At 36.0% G+C, this 7,905-nt stretch overlaps 1 pseudogene across 1 annotated transcript; it reads left to right on the top strand.

The window, feature by feature from the left end:
* The first annotated feature begins 503 nt into the window (after positions 1-503).
* On the top strand, positions 504-7,578 carry LOC143576083 (uncharacterized; annotated as a pseudogene). Its single transcript, XR_013142886.1, has 4 exons — positions 504-1,011; positions 1,134-1,295; positions 5,303-5,824; positions 6,960-7,578. The product of XR_013142886.1 is annotated as an uncharacterized LOC143576083 (transcript).
* Positions 7,579-7,905: the final 327 nt, after the last annotated feature.

The following is a 7,905-nucleotide window of genomic DNA, read 5'->3' as shown; positions in this document are numbered from 1 at the left end:
ACAGGTTGGTTTTGGCAATAGTTGTTAGCCTGTCACCCGATTCTTTAATAAATAGTTTTTTTGTTGACGTTGACTTCACTTCATGTCTTTAAATTCAGGTATGACAACCATCTTTGATCAGAGTTAAACCTAAAGATCGATAACTCAAATAATATATATATCACAGGTGACTTAATCATTATATTTTCCTGTGATTCTATTTCAGTTACATTGGTTACATTGCAGCGTAAAGGATGAGCCACCCAAGTACAAGCTCTGGTACTGCAGTTCCAGTCATTTCGGGGAACCATACAATTGTTTCGATTCCTCCAGCACCACCAGTACCACAGCCGGAACTACCAGAACCAAAACCACCTATTTTGGATCTATGGTAATTATTTGCCAACTGCTCTTTTTATTTGGTTGTAAGATGTCTGTTTTAAAAGAATATATATGTGTAATAACTTTGAAATGGGAATTATTTTTTTTTTTAATGAGCAGCACTTACTAATTAAATTGTTTAAACAGAAGGAAATAGTAGAGAAGAGTACGTCAAAGTTGCTATTCCGCTTTACGAAGCAGCACTCAAAGGAGATTGGAAGGCTGCTGAACCCATTCTTGATAAGCGGCCAGAGCTGGTAGGTTATGCTATCACCGGAAATAAGGAAACACTTCTTCACGTTGTAGCCTCAGCAGAGCGGACCAAGGCTGTGGAAGACTTTGTGACAAATCTTGTAAAATTGATGAAAAAGGAGGATTTTGAACTACAAAATGAAAACGGGGACACTGCCCTCAGTCTAGCAGCTCAGGCGGGAAACATGGAAACAGCAAAGGTAATGGTGGAAAAGAATCGGGGATTGATTGAAATCCCTAATAAACAAGGACTTATGCCACTTTATATGGCTGCTTTATTTACAAATGCTAAAATGGTGAGTTATCTATATGATAACTCTAACCAAATGAGGGGTGATTATTGGTCCGATCATACTCGGGGTTGGGTCCTACAAAAGTGTGTTGAAGGTGAAATCTTTGGTAAGTAGTTCTTACATGCTGGTATTTACCGTAACAAGTTTTCTACCTTGTCCGTTTACTTTTATTTTATGCGCCAACCTATTCAACTAAGAGGTCATGCTCATCCATATATTCTTGTGTAGATGTTGCTATAAAAATAGTTACTGATCTCCCTAAATTAACTGATAAGAAGGGGCTGCTTACCGAGATTCTCTTGGCTTTGGCTAAAAATACTAAGGTATTTGAAGGAGAAAACCCAAACTTTGTCATCAGAAGCATCAAGTCAAGTAAGTATATTTGTGCTAGTTTAATTGCAATATATATATATATATATATATATATATATATATATATATAGGGCAGGGATATTTTGAGAACTTGATGAGTTGTAAGAATTTTGAGAACTCAATTCTGGACCACACATTTAATTAAATGGTAAGAAATATGTGGCTGAGATTAAATTTAATTAAAAAATGAATCAGGAGAGAGAATAAGTATTTTTGATTATTACACAACTTTAAATGTTAGTTACACAAGTGTAATAAGTCGATTCGGTGTGTAAAAAAATACTGTAATTTTTTGTACATTACTTACACTTACGTATTACACATGTGTAAAAAATTCAAAAAAAAATTTGTTACGTTGAGTTCTTTCGAGTTCTTAAAACTCAAAGCGGTTCTCAAAAGAAATCAATCATATATATATATATATATATATATATATATATATATATATATATATATATTCTAAGCATCATTACTATATATCGACACATGAACACTACATGCTTGTGATTTGGAGTGTAGTTACAACTGATTCCCTCCTTTGTCTATTAGCTTCGACGAAGCAGTAGTTTATTCTATTCATACTATGTTTTTTTAAACGTTTTATGTGTTAAATAGATTAACAAAACCAAAGAATGAGAAGGAAGTGGTAGTCTCTGTTTGTTGGATGATTGGAGCTTCAACTTTCAGTATAAAAATTTTAAAACATAATAACTAACATGTTGGCCCGAAACTAGATCTTTGATATTGAATTGACATGTTAACAAGATAAACAAGAAGATATTATGAACAATACTTTAATCCAAACTTAAACTTTGATTGAATGAATTAAACGTAGTGATTGTTGCCCCTATTTATAGGTTACATGATCTAATCCTATATTGACACATGTAAATGGAAGTTAAAATCTTTCAACTTAACATATCTAGATCATAGACTTTACAGCATCTATTAAATCATAACTAAACATAGTTTCAACTATTTACAACACGACCCCTATACTTCTGATGATGCGTGATTAACACTACATTCGCCCTCTTAATCACTGTCATCTTCTTCAAGAACTGCTTACAGCAAAGTTGGTTCCTCGTCTTCATCCTGGACCAAGTTTGCCTCATCTCTTCATTCCAAGTTTGGACATTCACAACTGTAATGTCCAAGTTCATTGCACTTGTAACACCTTATGTGGCTCTTGTCCTGTTGCACTCCACTATCACCTCGACATTTCCCTGACATCCGACCTTTCCCTCGTCTATGTCCAAAGTCATCTTGATTCGAGTTTCTACAACCGCAATGCTCACACTTTTGGTGTTTACTCTTCCATTTTCTGTTTGCTCCACTGAATAGTAATTTCCTAGACACATCTTCCTCCACAATTTTCTACTTCGTGCGTTCCTCAAAGCCTTTAATCTCCTAATCGCTTCTTGATATGGCATAGTATTAAGATCAACAAACTGTTCAATTGATGCAACAATTTGAACAAACTTTTTTGCTACAGAACCCAAAAGTTTTCGAACCAATCTTTTCTCATTCATCGTATGGCTAAGACTGCTTGCTTGTGTTGCAATCTGACTGATCTTTCCAGCATAGACATCGAGTGAATCACCAATATTCATCTTCAGAGATTCAAACTCTGACTCGAGTGTCTCAATACGCACCTCATTAACCTTATCGACTCCAACATGCCGAACCTTTAATGCTTCCCAAATTTTTTCCGCTGAAGTAAGATTCGCAATTTGCAATACCAAATTTTAGGAATTGCTTGGTATAGTAATGTAATTGCCTTGTTATTAGGGGTTTTCATCGAATCGAATAACAATTTTTCAAGTTAATAGAATCGAATAATTCGAATAATTTATTTTTTTGATGGTATTCGTATTTGATACGTATTCGTTTAAAAGTTGGATTATTCGATTCGTATTCGTATTATATCCCACATTCGAAATTCAATTTTATTCGTATTTGAAACTCGAATTCGAATTGATTCAAGTTCACCTATGTCAAAAACTTCAAAAACCATAATCATCTATGTAAAACACATAAATATAAGTTTAAAGTAGCTACAATACCACATGATAATAAGTTAAAAATTAAATATAGACAATATTAAGAAATCTCAGTATGGTTATTGGGATTAATTATGATGTTTGTACATTTATTATTTATGGATTTGACCAAAATTAATAAATTAAATATATATTAATATATTATATAATTTGAATTTGAATTTCGAATCGAATAAAAAATCATGAATTCATATTCGATTCGTATTCGATTACTATACTCAAATACGAATCGAATCGAATTCGAATATTTTGAAATCGAATTCGAATCTTCATATTCAAATTCGAATCCAGTCGAATTTCGAATGTTTCGAATTCGAATCAAATTTTGAACATCCCTACGTGTTATTCTTTTTCTCATCGACTTCAGTCCCAACTTTTGGTTCAAACCGCTTCCCATATACCATGGACATTAAAGAGCCCTTTAATTTTTACCGCCTAAATAGTATAATTCGTTTCATTAAGGATCGGGCACTGGAAAGTCATTGATGTACCTCCATCCTATGTTATTGCAACGTCGTTATCTCTCGACTGAACCATCTTCCGTGTCTTCTTTTTCCTTATTCTGGCAAACTTTTCTTCCCTTAAGTAATAATCTGATCAACTTTTATTTATCTCGGCCCTAAATAAAAGTAATCCTCCTGATTATGCTTGTACAATCCTTCCGAAAACAAAACCTGGTTCTTTGATGCACTGGTTCTGATCAATCCTGCCTTGCGTTGAAAGTCAATCTCGCCTTTTGCGTAGACAATCAATCTCATGTTCCTGCGTTGACAATCAACACGCTTCATGAGTTGACAATTAATCTCGCTTTCCCTATGTTGATCTAGATCAATACCGCTGCGTTGATAGTCAATCCCGCTTCCTGTGTTGACAATCAATCTCGCCTTCTGCGTTGATCTTTAATCCCCTGACCAAAAATTATGAACCGTTGTTTTCAACAAACTTTCCATTGTTTTGTAATTCTGTTTTCTACTTGATAGAAAGAACACAAAACAAACAACCACCGCTTCTAACTTTACAGCCCCTAAAATCAGGAGCCCGAAACACACCGAACCACCGCCGTTGGTTTCTCTTTCTTTGCCAAAAATACCGTCGGCCACCACCACAAATTACACCTTGATTTGTTGGACTTTAAAACCCGATATTATTGCACAAACCTTCAATCTATTTCCGGATAAATGCACCGACAACTTCTGTTATTTAAAATTCGCTGAAAAACGGCCTGGCGGGAAAACGAGTTCGCCGGAAACCGATTTCAACAGAAAAACACCACTTCCGTCTTTCTATTTTGCTGGGAACTACAATATATCAACGTAGAACACTATTGATAACCACCACTTGTTCAATTTCACCCAAAAAGGTTCACCGGAAAAACGTGGTTGCTGGAATTCTCGCCGGAATATCGAGCTAGCCGGAAACTGTTGTTGCTGCTGCTGCTGCTGCTGATGCGTTTTTCTTGCCAGAATCGTTTTCTGATCTTAGAATTACCCTCCTATGATCTCTAATTGTTAAACCTATTAATCAATTCGTGAAACACTTGATGCTCTGATACCAATGTTGGCCCGAAACTAGATCTTTGATATTGAATTGATAAGATAACAAGATGAACAAGAAGATATTATGAACAATACTTTGATCCAAACTTAAACTTTGATTGAATGAATTAAACGTACTGATTGTTGCCCCTATTTATAGGTTACATGATCCAATCCTATATTGACACATGTACATGGAAGTTATAATCTTCCAACTTAACATATCTAGACCCTAGACTATACAACATCTATTAATTCAGAACTAAACATAGTTTCAACTATTTATAGCACGACACCTATACTTCTGATGATGCATGATTAACACTATATAATATTCTGTTCTAGTTACAAACAACTGATAACCAGATACGTCAATTTATCTCATTGTATACGATATGATGGTCTTCTTAATTGTTCTTTTTTCCAGTTTTGTGTGTCAATGTAGGGCCCCGTGAAAAACAAAGTGAATTAGCCCTGCAATTACTAAAAGTAATATGGGAAAAAATTGCCAAAATGTCAAAAAGATAAAGAATGTGAAGCTCTGCCATGTTTACAAAAAATTCTGGAAAACATGGACATGATGATGCCTAAGAGCGAGACTGTAACTCAAAATAAAGAAAAGAAGAGCTATCCTACCCGAGTACTTTTTGTTGCTGCCAAAATGGGCAACATACGTTTTATAACCGAGATTATACGCTTGTATCCTGACGCAATATGGAAAGTAGATGACAAAAACAAAACTATATTTCACTTAGCCATCAAACGTCGTCAGGCAAAGATCTACAATTTGTTATATGAGATTGGTGCGATGAAAGATTTAATAACTCCGATGAAAGACGCAAAGGGTAATAACATGTTGCATATGGTTGCAAAGAGTGGTAAGGAAAATAGATTTCAAGATTTGTCTGGAGTTGTCTTACAAATGCAACGAGAGTTGTTATGGTTCAAGGTATATCTTTCTTTTGTAGTTTATAACTCATATTTCCTCTTTCATATGTTCTTATCATATGTTATTAAGATCCACTTGGATGCGAAACGTATAATGATGTTGCAAAAACTCTAAGGTAGCGTTTGGTATGTAGGAATGGAGGACGGAATGGAATGACCCATTTTGAGTGAATGGAAAATAGTATGTTTGGTTGACCAAAGAAATGGAATGACCCATTACCTAGTCCATTTCATTCCCTCTAAAATACCCCAATTTCATTACATCCATACCCCAATTTTTTTTTCATTCCATTCCCTCCTTCACCCTACATAATCTCCACCACCCTTCCAACAACACCACCACTCAACATCAACACCCACCGCCGCCACCAACCGCCGCCGCCAGCAACCATCGCTATCGGTGGCAGCCACTCATCACCGCCAGCCGCCCGCCGCATATATCAACCATCACCCCACCATCACACATGTCGCCCACCGTCATCGCTTCCCACCACTGCCGCCATTGCCACCAATCACCACCATCGGCGTCCTCTGCCACCATCACCCACCTCCACAAACCATCGCCATCAGTGCCAGCCACCCACCACCTCCAGCCACCCGCCGCATCCATCAATCATCTCCCCACCATCACACGCCGCCCACCGTCATCGCTGCCCACCACCACCTCCACTGTTATCGCCACCACCACCTCCACTGTTACCGCCACCGCTTCCACCACCACCACTCACTACCATTTTAATTTTTTATTTATTTTTTTCTTACCTACCAACAATACAAAGTAATTATTCATTTTATTCCCATGTAGTAACCAAACATTTCACTGGAATGGTGATAACCCATTCCATTCCTTTGTCCATTCCATTACATCATCCATTCCATTACCCCATACCAAACAGACTCTAAGCTTGAAAGGAAAACAAGTACTATGCATTCCTCTTTCTAAATCATTTTACTTAAGAATCTCATTAATAGTTTCTTAAATTATATTTAATACATTAAGTACTTATGATTTTTTTAAGTAGAACAAAAAAATTGTTGTAGGGTAATTTTACGTGACATCTTAACTGTTTTGACCGAAACGATTCTAATGTACACAGAAAATTGTTTTGAATCATTAAAATGACTTGATATCCCAGGAGGTAGAGCAAATGATCCCACCTCAGTATAGACAAAAGAAGAATAAAGCTGGTGAAACACCAAAAGACTTGTTCACTAAAAAACATGCAGACCTGGTAACAAAAGGGAAGGAATGGATGAAAGATACAGCATCACAATGTATGGTAGCAGCAACCCTCATAGCCACCATCGTGTTTGCGGCAGCTTTTACACTTCCTGGAGGTTACAACCAAAACACTGGTACTCCGTTCTTCCGCAAAGAACCATCCCTCATTATTTTTGTGATCGCTGATGCGATTTCTTTAATATCCTCGTCAGCCTCGGTCCTCATATTCTTGTCTATCGTCACATCATGTTATGCTGAACATGATTTCTTGGCTTCATTACCCCATAAACTAATATTTGGTATTGCAACGCTCTTCCTCTCTATTGTATCCATGATGGTTGCATTTAGTGCGAGTTTCTTTGTACTTTACAATAAAAAGGTAGAGTGGGTCCCAATCACTATCACTAGTTTGGCTGTCCTTCCGGTCATTTTGTTCATCATACTGCAATTCCGTCTTGTAAAGGATGTCTACTATTCGACATATGGATCTAAATATCTCTTTAAGCCCAAGAAACGCATCCTTTACTATTAAAACCTTTTGTTACATGTTTAATCCTTGCAATATTCATGTATTTATCATGCGCTTTTATCGTCCTTATATGTTTTTAATTGTAAACCTGTAATCATTTTGAGTAAAATAAGTTTTGATTTGTTTAGTCAGTTCCTTCAGTTTGTTATCACTTTGATAAAACACATATCCATGTTGGGAGGTTTAAGATATATATGCGACTCAATGTCCATTTATGTTTATTTAGTAACTGGTTAAATAATTAACTAACTGTTTCATAGATGTATGTTATTTATGTTTATTTAGTAGTTGGATCTTATTACTTCTTAATTTTATATGACCTAAATACATT

This window comes from Bidens hawaiensis, unplaced genomic scaffold (genome assembly GCF_021521415.1).
Source record: "Bidens hawaiensis isolate Kalapana, Puna unplaced genomic scaffold, B.hawaiensis_p1.1 tig00027968_1, whole genome shotgun sequence".
Taxonomy (NCBI): domain Eukaryota; kingdom Viridiplantae; phylum Streptophyta; class Magnoliopsida; order Asterales; family Asteraceae; genus Bidens; species Bidens hawaiensis.
The sequence above is the reverse complement of the archived record's forward strand: the minus strand, read 5'-3'. Positions and strand labels throughout refer to the sequence as shown.